This window comes from Rhinolophus sinicus, chromosome 15 (genome assembly GCF_057876585.1).
Source record: "Rhinolophus sinicus isolate RSI-liver-muscle chromosome 15, RSI-T2T, whole genome shotgun sequence".
NCBI lineage: Eukaryota > Metazoa > Chordata > Mammalia > Chiroptera > Rhinolophidae > Rhinolophus > Rhinolophus sinicus.
Window position 1 is genome coordinate 6,476,949 of NC_142515.1, and position 19,313 is coordinate 6,496,261.

Genomic DNA, 19,313 nt, shown 5'->3' on the forward strand with positions numbered 1-19,313 from the left:
AAACAACCACCTTCAGCTGATTCCTGGAGGCCGATCGACCGGTCAGCTGAACGCCGTCCCTGCTCAGTGGACAGCACTGTCTCTCTTTCCCCCAGAACCTGGCATCACAGGGTCAGCTATTAAAGGACAAAATCTAAACTGTCTGCTCCCCTGGCAGCTCTCTTCCCTGCATCTATGCCCTGTCCCAGAACGGGCCTCCCTGAGTCTTTCACTTTTCTCACTTGTTACCTTGTGTTTGCTTTTCTTTTCGCCTTAGGAATGAGGACAATCAGCATAATGGCTCCCTTGTAATGAATGTGATACCAGAGACCAGGCTGCCAGAGCCGCCCGCAAGCTCTGCTCTCAACCCTGGCTCCCAGTGCGGCCTCAGGCCCCAGCCCAGCAGGCCCCCACTGCTCCCAGGGCAGAGGCAACGTGGGGCAGGGGAGATCACGTGGGCTCTGATGCCGGAGGACCTGGGCTCAAGCCACACAGCTCGGCCTCTTATAAGCTGCCTGAGCAGCGGTAATTGCCCAACATCCCTGGGCATCCGTGCTCTCATCATGGAAATGGGGATAATAACCCCGTATCTCAGAATCTAGTGAGATAAGACATCTAAAAAGTGCTTTGTACACTGGGGAGGGCTACGCAAATTTGGGGTGCGGGACAAGGGGCTGCTCTAGGACTGGAGGGACTAAGGCCTTTGAATCCCAGTGCCAAGGTGGAAGCAAGTGATGAGGGCTGTGTCCATCCTGTCCTTCTTTTCTTCTTCAGTTCTTTGTTTTTTTAAAGGTTCGTCACAGAAGTGTTCTGAAAATTGAGTTGAGCAGAAATGTCTGGAGTCAACTGCCCTGGAAGGAGACTGCAAGATGAAGATTTTTCTGGGTATAACTTGCCACTTGCCTCCAGCACAAGTGGCTAGCCCTCTCCCCCTGAGACTCTACTATAGAAAACAAAGGTGAGAAAGCAAGCATCACGTATGTATTCATTCAACAAACTTCGTATAGCACTTACAGTGTGCTAGAACCGGTGCTAAGTTCTGGGACTGGGTACAGGAGGGTTTCAGTGGTGGTGAGGCACGTTGTTGTGGGTTTGGACAGACAGACTGCCCCTCGGCACCTGGCTGACTAAATAAGCCACATAACCTCTCTGAACCTTAGTTTCCTGGTTTACAAAATAGGAACAATAAATAGTACACACCTCAGAGGGTGATTACCAGGGTTAGATGAGTTATAGTATGTGCATAAAGCATTTAGACATAGTCACAAAAAGATAGATAAGAGTGGTGGTGCTGCTGCTGCTGGTGATGATGGTGGTGATGGTGACGGTGGTGGTGACGGTGACGATGGTGGTGACGGTGACGATGGTGGTGACGGTGACGGTGGTGGTGACGGTGACGGTGGTGGTGACGGTGACGGTGGTGGTGACGGTGACGATGGTGGTGACGGTGACGGTGGTGGTGACGGTGACGATGGTGGTGATGGTGACGATGGTGGTGCTGCTGCTGCTGCTACTGGTGATGATGGTGGTGATGGTGACGATGGTGGTGACGGTGACGATGGTGGTGACGGTGACGATGGTGGTGACGGTGACGGTGGTGGTGACGGTGACGGTGGTGGTGACGGTGACGGTGGTGGTGATGGTGACGATGGTGGTGACGGTGACGGTGGTGGTGATGGTGACGATGGTGACAATGGTGGTGATGGTATGCTGGTGACGACAGTGGTGATGGTGACGATGGTGGTGATGGTGGTGATGATGGTGATGGTCATGATGGTGATGGTGATGGTCATGATGAAGATGACAAATGTCCTGCCTTGGGGAAATCAGAGCTCACTATAGAAGCACAGGTTGGGGACCTGAGTTTCCTGGGGGGCCTGGGTAGGAGGCTTCTTGAGGCAGTGACCCTTGAATTGTGTGAAATAGGGAAGGGAGTTCACCAGGTTATCAGTTTGGATGGACTAGGCCTCTGCTACAGTAACTACAGCCCTGAAATCTCAGGGGGGTTGACACATACTATTTGTTTCTTGTTCTTGCTCAGGCCAGATATGTTGAGACACTTGACATCTAGGTTGAGAGACTTCACATCCAGGAGTTACTCTTTGCAGTGACTCAGTGATGGAGGCTTTGGATTGGGGGGTCCACCATCTCACCAGACAGCACATGGAGAGCTTTCGCCTACTTTTCTGTCCTCCAACCTGAAATGACACATGTCATCCTACTGCCAGTCCATTGGCCAGAATTTTCACGTGGCACCATCTAACTGCAAGGAGGGCTGGGAAATGCAGGGAAGCACACGATACCCAGTGAGCAATAACCGTGCCTGTCACGCAGAGGGGCAGTGCTGCAGAGCTCTGGCTACAGTGGATTGGAGTGCATGGCTGGAGGCAAGGAGACACATTGGAGGCTGTTGCAGGGATCCGGATAAGGGGAGTGGAGGCCTGAGTTGGGGCCATGGCAATGGGCAAGAGGAGGAGACAGGGTCTTGAGCTGTCAATAAGGGAAATGAAGAGACTAGCTGGAAGGCAGGGTAATTCCCAACCTCCTCACTGGGGTGACTGGTCTTCCCTGAGATGGGGTCAGGGATGCTGGGGCAGCTTTGGGGAAGATGGGGAGCTCAGTGTTGCATCTGCCTAGGAGGCAGCAGAATACATACAACACTTCAGGGTGTGGGACAGAGATTTGGGCTTAAGAGTCATCAACCCACAGAACACAGCTCTCCTGCCCACCTCCCCAGATTGCACACCAAACACTGCCTGTCGGGCTTAGCTTCCCTCTTCCAGAAAATCCCTGCTAGGCATGGCCTGGTGAAGACAGAGAAACCAGCCAGTCCTGAAAGGACAAAGGGGAGACTGACAGATTAAAAAGCACCATGTATTACCTCCGCAACTGAACCTGGAGTTCTGAACGTGGTGACCAATTCCCAGTCTGAACACATCCAATCCCGGTTGGGGCAAGAGGAAATGGGGGACAAAAGTCAAGGTGATAGCACCTTTTGATAGGGATAGTACGCTTTTAACGCAGAGGAGGGCCCGGTGCCCATCACACCAATATAATGCTTTCCAACTGTTGAGGTAATTGAAATGTGATTAACCCCCTGGTTTTTGGTCTTTGGGATTTGTAATCCAATATATTGTAAAGGTCTCCTCTCTGAAACTGGCTCTCTCACCTGGTCCTCCCAGAGTCACATGGGCATCATGAAAAGCCTCGTGTATTACTGTAGATGTAGCTTTCCATTCCCTGAAGTCCTCTGTGCTTTCTTTTTCTAGGTTGCCCCTTGTCATTTCAAGGCTCCTTTCAAGTCAACATAGACGCATGGTTCAGCCTCCAGGGAGGAATTCTGAACACAGAGGTTAGTCAAAGATAATCAGAGGCGGGCTCTTTGCAAATCAATCAATACCTGCATTTGATGACAGCCATTTCACAGATGAGGAAACAGAGGTGCAGAGCGGTTAAGTCATTTGCTTCATCCAGCAGAATCATGTCAGGGTGAAAATAGGAACCGGAAGTCGGGCTCTGACTGGGTAAACCATGGCTACCCTGTCCTCTGCAGAGAGGGGCCCTGCTAGCAAAACAGAGGCGGGAGCTCCACTTGAATAATCCCGCAGGCTTGGGAAATACAGCCACACTTGTCCGAGCCGCTGTCCCGTAAAGGCCCGAGCGCCTTTTATTAAACAGAGGACTATTCAACAATAAATATTTCTCACACACAGCCAGAGGAGTTACCACAGCTGGCTCTTGCCCAGCCTGGCTGAGTCAGCAGGAAATTAGCCAAGGTGCAGAAAACCTTGTGTTCTGTGGCTTTGGCGTGTTGATATTTTTTAAACACTGGGCTGGAAAGCAACAAGGACTGAAAAATACCCGCGAATGCCCCCCCCACCCCCCCCATGGATCCCCGATCCTGGGAAAAATGGGTCAGGATCCTAGGGTGCCGGGAACCTCCTGTGGGAGAAAGGAAGGGTGGATGAACATTACAGGGGTTGGGGAAGGTGTCCAAGGCAAAGCTCTCTCGGCTGCAGTTCCCTTATCTAAAAAATGGGTCGAATAATGTCCACTCCTGGGTCTGCTGTGCGGTTGAGATTTGCTAAGTGATGAGGGTTTAATAGGGAGAGTATTAGCCTTGGATTAAATCCTCTAGTTCCGGTTAGGACTTTGCAGCTCTGTGTCCTTGGGCAAGATCCTTCCTCTTTCTGAGCCTACTGCTTCATTTGTAGAATAGTGCGTTAATATCTCCCACACGGATTTTTAAGAGATAAGGTATAGGCCCCAAAGACTGGACAACCGCAAAGGTGTTTGTAAAGTCTAAGGCCCTACAGATACCTGAGGTATGATGGATTTGCTGCTGTTACTATAGTGCTTTGCCTGGGGCAGGTCCTGGCTGACATCCTGAAGCTGTATGGGGGACCTTGTTTATTTGTGTTAGGCTTTTAGCCAAGACATGGGGATAGCGCCTTCACTGGGGCTTAACAGAGAAGGACTGGTTCTGTCCGTCCCTTCATATAATTAATATTCCAAATAAGAATTCTGCAGTTGTTTCTATGAATATTTGATTGTTTGACTCTTCAAATATCAGCTCAGCTCTGGGGCTGCCTTGAAAGAGGAAATAATTATTTTTACAATGACCCCACGGGGAGGAACTGTAGACCCTGATCACAACCTAAGGAATGACTTCCTTTGGTGACAGTATGTGTGATGCAGATGTGGGCGTTGGTGCTTCCTCCAGGGAGAGAGAAGTTCCACTCCGTTCCTTTTGGGGCAAATATACAAGGAATTGACTTCTGAATCCTGAGCCCCTGTGAGGAAGGACGGAAACCCTGTGCAACGGCTGGTTTTTAGGTGAGCCCCTGAAAGGAAGCTTGGTGCCAAGAGAGGCCCCTGAAGGGAAGCTAAGGGCCCAGAGAGGCCCAGAGGCCCAACCTGGAATGGGGGAGATCACTAGTGTGTGGAGGGGGAAGGGGAGAGTGACTCAAAAGTCTTTACCTCCAATGCAACCCTGGTGGACACCTTTGAGAGGCACGAAAGGACCAAGACTCAAGATGAGATCCTGCCTCATCTTGGTGCACAGATAGTGGGTCCTCCGGGGTCTGGAAAGAGGGACACCAGGTCTGCATGTGCAGCAGAGCCCAAAGGCCTCTTGGTCCAGTGAGATGTCCTTCTGACTTCCTGGCTTCTCGGGGCCCAGACTCCTCCCTCCCAGAATTCTCCCTGCGCTGGAGCCAACCAGAAGCCAGAAATATCACATCCACCATAATACTGCCTGGCCTGGGCCATGCAATAAAAGGAGTAAACGAGAAATGACAAATAGTCCTAAGGATGGTAATGTCGCCTAAAATTGCTCTGTCCTTTTCGGCATGTGCGGCTGGTGCAAATCAGGACCGAGATGACTCTTGCTTCCCAGGCTCCTGGAGGAGACCCCTGACACAATGCTCCAGCCCTTTTGGTGCTCACTGGCTGAGATGAAACTCTCAGGTGACATCTGGTCCATTTCTGGGTGGGAGGGGGGGTACCCTGAACAGAGCACTGATTCAAGGGCAGTGGATCCCACCCACCTCCTGCTCTGCTCTTTGCAAAGCTGTGTGCTTTTGGCCAACTGCACAAGCCTCAGTTTTCTCAACTGTAAAATGGGGCAGTATCCTCTTCGCCCTACCTAGGCGCTTAAAGGATCAGCTTAGCTGGAGTCCGGAAGCCGCTGGCACAGAGGCACAGAAGTGGCAGCCTGTGGGCATCTCTCCTGCATCTCTCCTGCAATCTGACTCCCACTGTATGGTACAATTTTTTTTCTGATTTAGTTGCCAATCAAAGATTTTCCTAAAAAAAATATTGGGCTATTTCACAATTAAACTCAGGTTTCTGGCTCCCGTGCCCCATCTAGTAAGAGTTGATACCTATCCAGCTGTCTCCTTGGACCGACGTGTGTATTCCTCGGTGCTTCAGACCCCACCATTCCCCACTGGCCACCTCTGGTCCCCTTCACCGGTGTCTCAGCCTGAGGCCTCAGAAGAGTGCCTGGCATAAGGTCACTGTGTAGCAAGGAGGGCAGAAGACCACCCTGTGCTCCTAGGAAGGGACTGGCCCTTCTCCCTCCTCTCCTCTCCCCTGTGGCCTCAGCACAACTGGACTGTTGGCCTGTCTCCTTGCTCTACCCCTGTGCTGAAAGGTGCCAGGAGGCCCAACCATGAACTAGAATGGCCCGCAGCCCAATTCTAGATTGATGGACCAGCCTCCTGTGGGTTTCCCCAACGTGATCCATGGGTTTAGGCCCCAGAGTCGTGCCTTGGCTGAGTACCCCCTTATCAACCTCCCCAAATGCTCAAGATGCCTGAGCCTTAGGAGATGACAAAGCCACCTGCAGTCTCCTCTTACACCTGGGGAGGGGAGGTGGAGGGACAGGAGGAGAAGGGCTCTTGCGGACATTCACGGAACTGTGAAGCAGGTCTGGGTTGGACCCAGCAAGCAGCAAAGCAGGACAGGGAAGAAGCACAAATCAGCAACAGCCAACTGGAAGCTCTGCATGTGGGTGTGCCATTCCTATTATGCTCCCCAGCGTCCCTTTGTAACATTTGACTGCATTCAACACTCAACCAGGAAAATGAAATTTATTTAGGAGGCTTAGGTATTTCACATCTAGGGCATGCGATGCTGCTCTAAATTTCCCCAAGTCAACAGCTCTTTTTTGCTGTTGAGTGGGTGGTAGATTTTATGACAGAAACAAGTAAAAATGCCACCGGCTGTAAACTTCATTCTATCAGCAAAATGTCTATTATGTAGCTAAAAACTTCTGGCTAATAGGTGCTGCCCTTCAATGATCGGTAGCAGAAACAGAGGCTTAGGCTGCGGGAACAATGACATTCTGTCTCTTTCATCACCCATAGGTTCTTTGTATCGCTAATTACTGGCCATTGTTCTCTCCTGGCCTCAGACACTGCAGAATAAGGAGCCTCACCGTTCCGATGACGCTGTCATCACTAAAATCACTTGGGTTCCTTCCTCGTCTGATTTTCTTCAGAGGTTTCTGCCCATGCTTTTAGGATTCTCAGTCTTCATTGGTGCGGAGGACATTTGATTCTAGGAAATAGTAGAAATCTTATCAAGTTAAGTCTGGTGGATGAGTCGCTGGTCAAGCCAGGAGATTCCAACCTGGTCATTAATGGGCCATGTACTGGGCGTGTCGGTCGTGCTGGGCTCTAGCTGGGGCTGGGAAAGCAGAGGCTGCGTGACCCTGATCCTGCCCTCCAAGGGCTGACGGTCCCTCGGACTATTCAGGAGGGAACTGCGAAATAGAATTCTACAAACTCCCAGCCGTGGCAGCATCTTTGGAGTTAAGAACTGTCCCTGGGGGAATCCTGTTAGAGTAGACATCTCTCCTGCGAACACACACGTTTGGATGTTTGTTTAAAACTGGCCCCATTCCTTTCTTCACCAAAGTTTCGATGTAGTGTTGGAGTCTGTAGCTTTAAGGAACCACTGTTTGTTAGTATCCTAAATCCAGTAGAGGTTTTGGACCAGGGGTAGGAAATTTTCACAAGAACCTAAATTTCACATCGATTTGTGATGGATTAGCATACCAAAATCGGCTTAAAGTGCACTTAATGGATGCGTTACTGCAGAAGGAATCTGTCTAACCAGAGTATTTCTAAATTTATGAAATTGAAATGCATTTCAGGTTGCCAAGAAGTCTAAATTTGTCAAAGTCACAGGGCTGGAGACAGGTGGGTGGCAGAGATCTGAAGTCAGGTCCACCGGAACGAATTTGAGAGCTTGTGCACTGATTCTCCAGAACCCCCTCGCACCCAGGTGCGGCCCTTCCCCGTAAAGGCAACTCTGACGCAGTGGCACCCCACGCCTCACGCTGTTCCCTTGGAAACAACCTCAAGTGTGGATAAGGTGAAGGTGAACTGAAACCTCATCCCAGTCTCTGCAAAAGTGCTAACTGAAAATTAACGGGTTAGGTGATAACTAAGGCCTTTGGCATCTCAAGTGATTTTTCCTGCAGGGGCACTGCATTCTGATAGGAGGCAGTTGGAAGACCCCAAATGCTCCAGCCTCAATGCTCTCATGGTGGAATGACCAAGGGCAAGGTTGCAACTGTTGAGCTGGAGCCTCTAATGAGTAGTGCTCAAGGCCAGGCCTTGTCTCCTTTCCTCCTAAGTTGTCTATTGTTCTCACTTTCAAATTATTGGAACAGTTCCCAGAACTGTGACTCCCATCCCTTAACCCCCTTAAGATGGACTTCCTGCAGCAATTCTTCCTGAATTCACAGCTCTATAAAATGCCATCACTGCAGCTTTCAAGATCCTGTTACCTCCAGTTGGAAAAACTGAGGGCCAGAGAGGGGCTTGAGGTCTCCCAGATCACTGGTGGTGGGAATGGAACCTGGTCTTCTGAGCCTCAGTATTGCCCGAGCACCTAGCACATATACAGAGTGACACCAGCTGTGTCCATCCGTTTTCTGTCTTCTCACTGCACGTTCCTAGCAGGTGTGCCTGCCATGAACTTGAGTCTATTGGCACTAGCGCACACTAATGGTATAGGAGTGGTCTTGGTTCTTTTCCCATGTTGTTTGTTTTCTGAGCCTCCATTTCCTCATCTGAAAAATGGGGATAAATAATATTGGCTCACAAGGCTGTTGTGAGGGTCAAATGCTGTAGCACAGGGAAGTGTTTAGCAGAGTGCCTGTCATGTGGTGACGCTGTAGGTCCTCATCCTTAGCAGGGGATGGAGACTTGATCATCTAGTGGCTCCAACATTCACTCCAGTGTGTGGCACAGAGCAGGTGTTTGGGGACTGTCTGCCGAATGAATGAATGAGTGAATGAATGTGATTTGGGGATCATGGCAGATCTCTGGTTTTCCAGTTTTCTGATGTCCTTGCTCTGTCTCTTACAGAATCTTTCTTTTTAACTTTTTAATTAATTAATTAATTAATTTTAAGTGTGTTTTTCCAGGACCCATCAGCTCCAAGTCAAGTAGTAGTTTCAATCTAGTTGTGGAGGGCGCAGCTCACAGTGGCCCATGTGGGGATCGAACCAGAAACCTTGTTGTTAAGAGCACCGCGCTCTGACCAGCTGAGCTAACCGGCTTCCCCTTACAGAATCTTTATTCAAGTAATACTTGTTCACCGAGTCAATAAATCAGTTAAAAAACAGTTATCATGTCACTGTTATGTGCAAAACTGTCAATACTAATAAATATTGTTGATTACTAATTGTTGATTACTAATAAGAGCTCATATTTCTGAGCTCTTACTATGTCCCAAGAATTGTGCTTCGTGTTTGTCAAACATTTTGTCATTAATCTTCACACAAGCCCACTGAGGGAATGTATCAGTTAGCTACTGACAATGATGCCGTGTAACAAAACTCCGACATTCAGTGGCTTACAACTATTTCCCCGCCCCCTTGCTCATGTGTCTGTAGGTAGCTGGGGCAGCTCTGAGTCCAGTTGTAAGTGGGGTGACTTGGCTCCAGGTTGCAAGTTGAGTTCAGGTCTATTCCACATGTGTTTATTCTGGAAACTTGCTGGAAGAGGCAGCAGCTACTTGAGACATATTCTTCTCATGGTGGACCACCAGCGCACAGGAGAGCAGGCCCAGCCCTGCAGCACATTTTAAGCCTCTGTTTCAGTCACATTCCCCCAAATCTCATTGTCTAAAGCAAGTCATACGGTTAAGTCCAAAGTCAATGAATGGGGGAGTATATCCCATGCATTATGAGGACGCAGACGAGTAATCACCCCATGGGATCCATAACTCAATGTACCACTGGGAGGTGCTATTATAAGCCCCAAACTGAGGCACAGAAAGGAGGAGTGACTTGCCCAAGGTCACTCAGATACCACGTTTCCCTGAAAATAAGACCTACCCAGAAAATAAGCCCTAGCGTGATTTTTCAGGAGGACATCCCCTGAACATAAGCCCTAATGCGTCTTTTGGAGCAAAACTTAATATAAGACCCAGTCTTATTTTCGGGGAAACACGGTAGTAGATGTGGGAAGTAGGGTTTGAACTCAGGCAATTTAACTCCAGAATTATGGAGGCCTAAGAGCATGGGGAGAAGATATTTGTTTTCTCAAATTATCTGCATCTTTGTCACCCATTAGTTGCCGATATCGGGTTGGCACTCACGTCTCTCACAGCTACACATCCGTCTGTCCATCCATCCACTTATTCACATACGTCTAGCATCTGGGTGTTCTCTCAGCTCTCCAGGATCACAGGCTCAAGTGCCATTCTTGGGCAATTTTTTGAAATTAAAGTTGAGGGGGGAAATCGCCCTCCAGTTAATCTCAGGCACGTGTGTAAATACCTTTGGAAAGTCCCCGGTGGAATTCGCATCAAAGCGGCACCTTGATTTTACTTAAAAACAATTTGCTCCATGTCAACTGTGATTTCTGACACCTGAATTTGAAAGTGATCTGGGTGGGCCCAGCGCCATCTCTATAATGGAGTCATGTGTTTACTTGGAGGGAGGAGAGGAAAGACGGGGGTATGTGTGGTTGTGGAATAATGTTCCACACACCCTTACAGGAGGGGATTTCCTCCTCGGTATTTCCATAGAACCTTCCCTGTGTTTGTTTAAACCCATTGCACACTCTGGTCTGACAGCTGCCTGGCCCAGGGCCTTCCTTGCAGACGCATGTACAACCAACCCCTTTAACAGCACCCTGCACTATGTCCCTGATGCAATTACTTGAGTATATAAACCTCACTGAAAGGCAAGCTTTTCTTGGGAGCTAATAAATAAGCCCCAAAGCCACAACGTGTGTAAGACCTTGAAAAATGGCATCATCATCTATTGGGAATTATGAACCCTGCAAAAAGCAGCTCATTGTATTTTCAGAAAAAAAGGTTTTTGTTTAAAAAAATAATAATGAAAAAAAAATCACTGAGTGGAGTCTATATGGAAAAAGCAATCCAGTCTGAAATTCTAAGGCTGGTCTCTCTGCTGCATTAATCTTTATTTGTAGATTTTATGTAAGAAGTATTATTTGCAGAAAAACAAGATACAGTTTTGAAGAATTCCCCTCTCACCCCATCTTCCCATCTGCAGTTACAATCTTCTGATTGTGAGTGACCTCTGCATGGATTGCCAGGGATGCAGAGCAGAAGTTGATGACCTCTGGGCAGGTTATCTATCGTTCCTGGTGGTTGAGATGAAGCCTCAAGCAATAAAGATCCCATTTTTCAGAAAAACAGGAAGGGGGGCAAGGCTCTGTCAGGAAGCACCCCTCAGCGGTGTGCAGCACTCTGTGTTTAGGAAGTACTTTCAGCTCCACTTCTGGTTGCTTTAAGTATGAGGGTGCTGGACTGTGGCCATGGGGACATGGGCAGGCAAAAGGCTGTGTGACTGAAGACAAGGATTCTTCTCTGTCCCTTGGACCTGCTTCCTGAGAGGCTGGGCTTGGTGCTCTAAGCGCCCCTTGAGTCGAGTCTTCCAGAATTCAAAGTGTCTTTAACTAATGGCGTCTTCAGTCCTGAATCCGGGGAGTAGACCACTGGTGCCGCTTCCGTGACCTCGGGCAGCCCAGGTGGTTTCCCGGAGCACGGCCTCCTGGCCACTGCGGCAGGCAGTGGCGCTCGGGGTCCCGCCGAGTCTTCCCTCCGGGTAGAAGCAAACACGCTGGGCCCAGGAGCCCCGAGAGCCTTGGCGGGATGCAAAAATACAACAGAGGGCGCAGAACCCACCAGCGCCGTGGCCTTGAATATCAATGTATGGACCCGCTCCAGACCGCCAAGTTGGTTAAAAATGTCTCTGGCAGGGTGTCACGGGCAGACTTCAGGGGTCTCGGTTTGCTTTCTATTCGGAATCACCGCATCACACAAACCGTGTTTACTTGGAAGGGGAGGGGGCGGGGACCAAACCCACCGCTCGGCGCACACGCCTTGATCTCACATTCCAGACTCGAGCTGTTGTGTGTCAGCGCGACATGGGGCGGGGGGAGGGTTCTCTTCCGATGTTTCATTCGCCATCTGCACGTCACTCCCAAACTTTTCCTCCCTGCGTTCGGGGAATCAGGTTGACGCGCCCTGGATGCGGGGCTCGAGGTGCAGGCTGAGCGCGCTCCCGCGGAGGCCGAGCCGCAGAGGCTCTCCGGCTGGACTCGGGTTTCTCAGGTACAAGTTGGGTGCCAGGCGCAGGAGTGGAGGCGGCGAGGATAGGCGGGAGTCTGGCCCGGGGCTCGCGGCTCCGGCGCCGCTCCGTGTTCCTGCGGGTCAGCGCCGGCGGCGGCGGCGGCCCGGGCTGGGCATGGGGAGTCTGGGCCGGCGGAGGCTGCGCGCAGCCTCACTCCCCGCGGCGCTCCCGGCGCGGTGGCGGCGGCAGCGGCAGCGGCCCAGGCAGACAATGAACTTGCGAGCGCGCCGAGCCGAGGCAGGTTTGGGCCCGGCGCCCCTCGGCCGGGTCTCCCCGAGGCTACCGCGGTCCTCAGCGGGGGGCGTCCACTCGCTGCGGTCCTGGCCGCGCTCCGGGCGCTCCGTGCTCTGAGGACACAGCGGGAAGGGCTACCCAGCGGCGGCGCCGGGGCTTGCACGCCCCTTCCCTGGCTCGAGAGAATGCAACGGGAGATCGGGGACTGAGGACCTGGCGATGGGGGTGGTGGCGCTGCGGGCAGCTGGAGGCCTGCGGGGGGCGCCTGCCGCGGGGCACGCACGGGCCGGCTGTTCTGAAGAACAGTCCCAGGAGTCGGCGCCTCCGCGCCATCCAGCTCTGGGAGATGCAGGCGGAAGACGGACGGACAGACAGACCAGTGCTTCCACAGTGTGAGCACGCGTAGGGTGGTAGTGGAAGTGGTGGGGGGAGGCGTTGCGCTCCGGTCCTCCGAGCACTTTGGGGAAGTTTCCAGGCGCGGCCCGAGGCAGGTAGGTGGGCATCTGCCACTCTCTCCCCTACTCTGGCTCGGAGGCACCTCCCGACCCCCGGCTCCAGTCCCGCGGCCGTTCTGGACGGAGAAGGCGGGGATGGGGAGAGTCTCGGGCGCCGACGCCTGGGGGACGGGGTTCCGAGGGTGGGGACCGCGGGGGCTGGGGCGGGCGTGGGAGGAGATGGGGGCGCGGTTGGGGCCCGAGAGGCCTGAACTTTTGCTCCCGCTCCTTCCCCTTCCTTTTCGCCATCCGTCCCTAGCACTCTCCCTGTGCCCCGCCGCGGTTCCGGAGACGGCGAGACTCGGGAGTTGCCGGCGCTCCCCGGCGGCGGCGCGGCCACCCCGGCCGGCCTGGGCGCGGCAAGCAGAGCGCGGCAAGTCTGAGCGGCGCGGCGGGGCGGCGGGGAGCAGGAGCTCAGGGCAACGAAGCTATGGGGAGCCGGGGTGGCAGCGGCCCCCGCGCAGGGGCGACGCTGGCGATCGTGGTAGAGCGCGTGTCTGTGGGGTTGTGTATACCGGTGGAGAGGACGCGGTGGCTGTGGGAGGATGGGGGCGGGTCGTGGTGCAGTTGGGCCCCTCGGAGCCCCCTGGGAACGCGGGATGGAGGCGCCCGGGCCAAGGAAACCTCGCCTTTGGGGGAATGAATGAAGAGCTGTGGAAGCGCCTTCCGACTCCGTGCGAACGGATTGGCCAGCGTGCGCGCGCGTGTGTGCGTGTGTGTTTAGCATTCGGAGCCGTCTGGTCTTGGGCGCGGCTACTTGACTGCCCGGTCGCGGTCCTGGGGTCCAATTGCCCGCCCGCTCGCCCTACGCCGGGGGAGCGGCGGGTGTAGACGCTGAAGGGTGGGCCTTGATTGCCGGCTGCTGGCGGCTGGACGCCCCGGCCTCGCGTAGGGAGGTTCCAGAAGGACGCAGCAAGGCAGAGGCTGAGACCTACTACTTGGGTCCCCGTCTTCCCGTCCCCCCGGGTCCTTCACCGTATGCATGTTGGGTGAGTTAATGGCACGGAGTTTTCGGGAATGAAGTTGTATCGCTAAGAAGCCCCAGGACGCTCCGCGAAGGAACGTGGCGCGGCGTTCGGTGAAGCTTAGCAGAGGGGCTCGTTCTGGTTCCCGACTCCTGGCTGTGCCCCCGCTGCGCTTTATCAGCTGAGGTTCCCGTCAGGGCAGCCACTGGAGTTGGAGCAGAAGGCGGGGTGATGGCATCTGCACCCCCTGAGGGGCCTGCGGCCTGGAGATTTGCCCGAAGTTCTCTAGGACCCTCCCACACCATTCTTGGTCCCCAGCTTTCCTACTGGCTCCAGCTCCAACGTTGCAAAATCAGAAACCCTCTCATCCAGAACAAGGCGCTTACTAATTTTATAAACTATGTTGAATCAGGATGTTGAGATTGACACACACATACAGACCATATATGAATTTGTTTATATATGCATGGGAATAAAAATAAATGCCTTTTAGTTAAGCAGTTTTTATCAAATAAGTTTTTCTCTCCAATACTGAAAGATTGGCAGGAAAATATCCTTGCCTCCTGCTGGATGAGGAAACCGAGCCAGCCAGTAAAGCGCCTGCCCTGGTCTCTGTCTCAGTGAGTAGTTAAGCCAGAAGTGGAGCTGCAGGTGGGGCCTTTCCTCCAAGGTCCAGCTTGCCAGGAGAATCAATCTCTAGGGCCTCATGAAGGAAACTCAACAATGTCTTTGTGTCTTTTCTCTCTCGGCATTGTAGGACTGCAGTGAGCTGGCTTGTGGGTGAAGCAAGCAGAGTTAATTCATTCAGGATATTGTGTGTGGGAGGGGAGGTGGGGGTGGGGGAGCAGGAGGCAGGTCTACCCACAGTGGATCACACACATGCCTTGCTTTGCTTTGGCGTTTAGAGCTCGTGATGCCCGAACCATTGTCTTGGCCAGGGATCCCAGCACTGTCACTGTGCAGCTGGGAGGACTGCTGTTCCCGCAGCCTTCCCATTCTCTGTTGCTGCTGCCCCTGGCCTGGAGAGGTGAGGCATCTGGTTTTCCACTTGCCTGAAAGGTTGAACATTAACCTCTGCATCTGGAAGAGGCAGTGTTTGCAGGAAAGGTTGGGAAGTGGACTCTGCTTCTTTGGTGTTTGGAGAAGAGCAGAAAAGAAACTCAAGCATAACCAGGGGCCACAGAAGCCCCAGGGCCTTTGAACCAGCACTAGCAGATGCTTTAGATGTAGTGCTGGGTTATAATTAGACTGTGGTAGTCAAGGCCATCTAGGGCCTAGCTGGAAGTTGCCTTCGCTAGGGCAGAGAGATGGGGGGAGGAGAATGGTGCTGCCCTGAGCAGGTGAGCCCATGCCCCACCTATAGGAAGCAGCTTGGACTCAGCTCCATCCAGTTGGGGATAAACCAGACTTGATAGGTCTCATTAATTTTCAAGAGACTTCTCAGGCTTGGATGTTTAAGTGTGGGCTCAAATTCTAGAGAAGAGGGTTAGGTGAGTGCACTGCCAGGAGGTCTGAAACTTGACACCAGGCCCTGTGTTCGTGTACTGGGAAGGGTGTCCCACCACCAGAGAGATGTGGCATACAGTGGGACATGGTGGTCTCACCCCTGAGGGCCCAAGGACTAAGAATTGACAGATGCCCTCGTGTCTTCGGCCATGTGCCAGCCCCCTTCATGTGCTTGTGCGTCTTGCATTCATTCAGTAGCTATTTGATGAATTCCTATCATGTGGAAAGTGACACTCTGAGTAAAACTTTTCATGAAATTTCATTTACCAAATAGGTCCCTGAGTTGAGCACCTGGGGATGGCACAGTGATAAGACAGACACATAGTCCCAGCCCTCGAAGGAGGGGAATGGGTCATGGACGAATGGACCCTGAGATGTGTGTGAAGACCTGGGAAGGGCACTAAGGCAAGGGAAGGTGCTAGAGATGGGTGGGTTGTGGAAGACGTGGTTCCTTCTACAGATGTGTAAACAGAGGCTTGGGACAGTAGGGTGACTTGCCCAACGTCACACAGCCAGGAGGTGGAAAGTCAACCCAGGTCTCTGATTCCCAGGTCCTGGGCCTGCTCCTTCATCCCACCAGGCTGGGCTTGAGCCTCTGGGAAACTCGCAGGGGAACAGACACTCACTGTGGCTGGCAGCTCTACTTTTCCTGTGCACACGCCCAGACCCTGTCCCCTCGTGTCTCAGCAGGCCTGGGATTGTCCAGATGCCACTTGGAACCCATTTGTATGAGAGCGGAGTCTCCTTACATTTTAAAGGTAGAAACTTTTAAAGAAAAGTAGCAGCTGGCATGGGAGTGTCATTTATGTGAGTAGTCAGTCAGCGGGCACCCCTATAGCAGCATATGAGTGAGAAGGGACGCTTTCAGTCACTGGTGACAATAATGCACCCTGTCTTCCCTTCCGTCTGTAGTTGGGATGCTCGGGAATGATCCTGACTTACTTCCAAGGGTAACTGTTTCTGTTCTGTGAATCAGGAGATTGTGTTCTCACGCAGCTGACCAGGTATTGGGAGGCCCAGCTTTGACTTGCACAGTGTATTTCTTTATTGTTCTCAAGTGCTAGGGTCTGATTTCCTTCCTGAGATACTCCTCCTTTAAATAAAGCACTGCGACAAGATGATTGATGTGTAGACCTGTGTTTTCACAGCATGAAATGAAGTATAAAGGTAGCGGTTACCTAGTTAGTGTTTCCAGTGTAGATATCCAGGAAGAAAAGCAAAGGTTTTGTGTTGACTTGGGCCAATATAGAAATTTTTTTTTAAGTATGGAGATTGGGGAGGAAGACATTTGATCACAACAGCTATCATCGGCTGGGTTCCTGCTGGTTCCCAGCTGGCCCTGTGCCAGGCAGGTCAGACAGGTGTCCCCCTTTGTCTCAGTTAGAGGGCAGGGAGGCCCTCTGAGATCACGCAGACCAAGCTTTTCGCCATCCGGAGGCACCTGGGTGACAATGGAGGAAGGAGGGAAATGGGGGGGTGCGGTGGAGAAGTGGAGAATAACAATAGTGCTCCAGAAGGGGAAGGCATGTGACCCAGCAAGTGGTAAGTTGGGGGAGGTGACAGTGGCACGCGGTTCTCAGTGTCTGCTGATTTCGAAAAGGATGTGGAGGAAACTCGAGCAGCATCTTTCATCAGCAACAGCATAGGCAGCATTGATGCGTCCCCCCCAGGTGCAGGCCGGGGGCCAGGTGCTGGGGCCGAGTCAGCAGTCAGCTGTGAGGTGGCACTCAGATGAGTGGGCGAGGCAGAGTTGCATAATGGCTGCTGACAGGAGCCTCAGGCCTGAGGAAGGTGCGTTAGGAGCCTGCCTGGAGTGGTCTAGGATGACTTCACACCCTGCCCCGGGGTCCTGGGCATGATGTTAACACCTGCCAGGTGCTTGGCGCAGTGCCTCGTACACAGTAAGTGCTTAGCCAACATTGGCTCTTGTGGTTTTCTTTAGTGCTCGTAAATGGCGGGGATGTCTCTGAACTCTGAATTGCATGTGCGATTTTTATGTAGCTGTGTGTATTTCTTGGGGAGGGGGGCATGACTTCTAGCATATTGTACCTCAAAGGGCTTCTCTGACACCCCATAAGGCCAAAAGCCCCAGAACGCCTTGGAGTCTAGTTGAGTGTCTTTGGAATGGTTGCTTCACTTTTCTGGGCTGTTTCTTCATCTGTGCAGAGGGGGCTGGGTACACAGCTGCTCTGTGAGACCCTTTCAGCTGACATTGGCGACAAGCTGTGGACCAGTTCGGCTGTGCCCCTACTGGATGCAGTTAAGCAGAGGACAGAGCAGGCAGCGGTGACTGGAAATGTCCTGGGGTATCTTTTGAATGTCACCCACTGAGCTGCACTCTAACCTTAAGAGTCCTGAACAGGCGAGTAGGGGCCTCCTTGCCGGGCACGCGCTCTCTGACACCGATATGAGATTTGTGGAACTCATCCTGGTCTACACCTTTTGGGTCTCTGAAGAAAGCAAGGCTGGCAGATCCTCAAAAGCAGAAGTGTCATTATAATGGAAACTTGGCTGCTTTCCAGAATTGTGTTTGTGATGAAAATATTGAAACAGGCAGCTTCGTCAACCAGCTGCCTGGAAAATACCCCAGTATGGGCAAATAATTAGATACAGGCCAGGTGCAATTATTTTTTCCTACAATATGCTGGAACTTGGTGGTTTTACGTTTTCTCTTGAAATGGAATATGCGCCCACTGGTCCATTTTATTCCGTGGGGTCAAAAAGATAGTGGTGTGCCCTCTGCAGGGGGAGGAAGGGCTGTGAGAGGTGGCGGTCCATCCCTTCTAGGGCAGCCCTATGTCTCGGGAAGTTCTGGCCTGTTCCACTGTGCCCTGGTAGGGAGCTGCCCCATGGGCCTGGGCTTGTGGCATCTTTGCTAGAAGGTTGGAACCTGCATTTCAGGGTCTGAGAGGTCTCTGAAGGTGTGTTATTGTCTCGCCACTTGTTGATAGGTGTCTGGTGGCTCTGCCCTTTCTGACACGTGTTGTTAACTCGTGCTGATGGAAATAAGTTCAGCCAGCACCTTCATGTTTCTGGTTAACCCAATGTTTGGTGCCCACATGCAGCTGTTCTTGTAGCCTGGTTATTGAATCCCATTGGCCCTGGAGGGGCAGCATAGGTGGTGGGGTGAGCCTGGGCACAAAGCTGACCCGCATTCGACACCCTCCTGTGCTTCTTTGTTCCATTACCATGACCCTGGGCAAGTGGCTTAATCTCCCTTATGCCTCAGTTTCCTCATCTGTACAATGGGGTTAATGATCTCCACCTTATAGTATGGTTTGAATATTAGAAATGGTACAATTTAGGGTTCAAAGAAGCTCCCCAAATTTTACCCCTCTTTCCTGGCCAAGTTCTGAACCTATGGAGAGAGAGGAGAGGAGAAAGATGGGTGGAGATAAAAATGTCACGTGTGTTCCCCACTGAAGCTAATGCTGGACGATGGCTGAACTGGTGGGTGAATGGGCAGTGTGATCCTGCACTGAGAATGGGCAGTTAGGCTGACTGGCCTCCCCCCAGTCACAGGCAGAATGGGAAAGCTGCAGCCTCTCCTGGGGGCAGCCCCTACCTCCATGGGCAGCCAGCAGAGAGAAATGCCTACTCTGCAAGGGAAAAGGTGAGGCCGGGCTACACGTGTCCACGTCCTTCCACACTCCTGGGATGATGTAGTCACCACCAGGTGTAGCCCCCAGGAGAGTTATACAGATGGAGCTCCCTCCACGTGGAAGGAAACATCAGGAGTGGGCAGGAAGAGTCCCCCTCCACCGCTACCCCCCATAGTGACGGTAAAGTGCTGAGCCCAGGGCCCGGCCTTGGGTGGGGGTTGACACGTGGCACCTATTAGGTATGCAGTTGACCAGGGCAGCTGGGCCTTGAGGTTACACCGTGAGGTTCATCAGCTACCTGTGGCAGAAAGTGATGACCCAGGTCAAGGTAAGGATTATCCGTGGGCCTCAAGGGTAAGTGCCAGCTAAGGCTGCATTTGGAGGTAGTGGCAAATAGCCTGGG

At 52.4% G+C, this 19,313-nt stretch overlaps 1 protein-coding gene across 8 annotated transcripts in view; it reads left to right on the forward strand.

The window, feature by feature from the left end:
- The first annotated feature begins 794 nt into the window (after positions 1-794).
- CHST15 (carbohydrate sulfotransferase 15) overlaps positions 795-19,313 on the forward strand; it is an 80,201-nt gene continuing 61,682 nt past the window's right edge. The window contains exons 1-2 of one of the 8 annotated variants that reach the window (XM_088791757.1): positions 795-937; positions 3,249-3,331. The gene's annotated coding sequence lies outside the window, so the exon portion shown is untranslated. Of the gene's footprint in view, positions 938-3,248; positions 3,332-11,830; positions 12,835-13,014; positions 13,211-13,626; positions 13,827-17,190; positions 17,210-19,313 lie in introns of those variants that run through there. The other 7 variants (XM_088791761.1, XM_019742197.3, XM_019742202.3 and 4 more) reach the window with 7 other exon arrangements.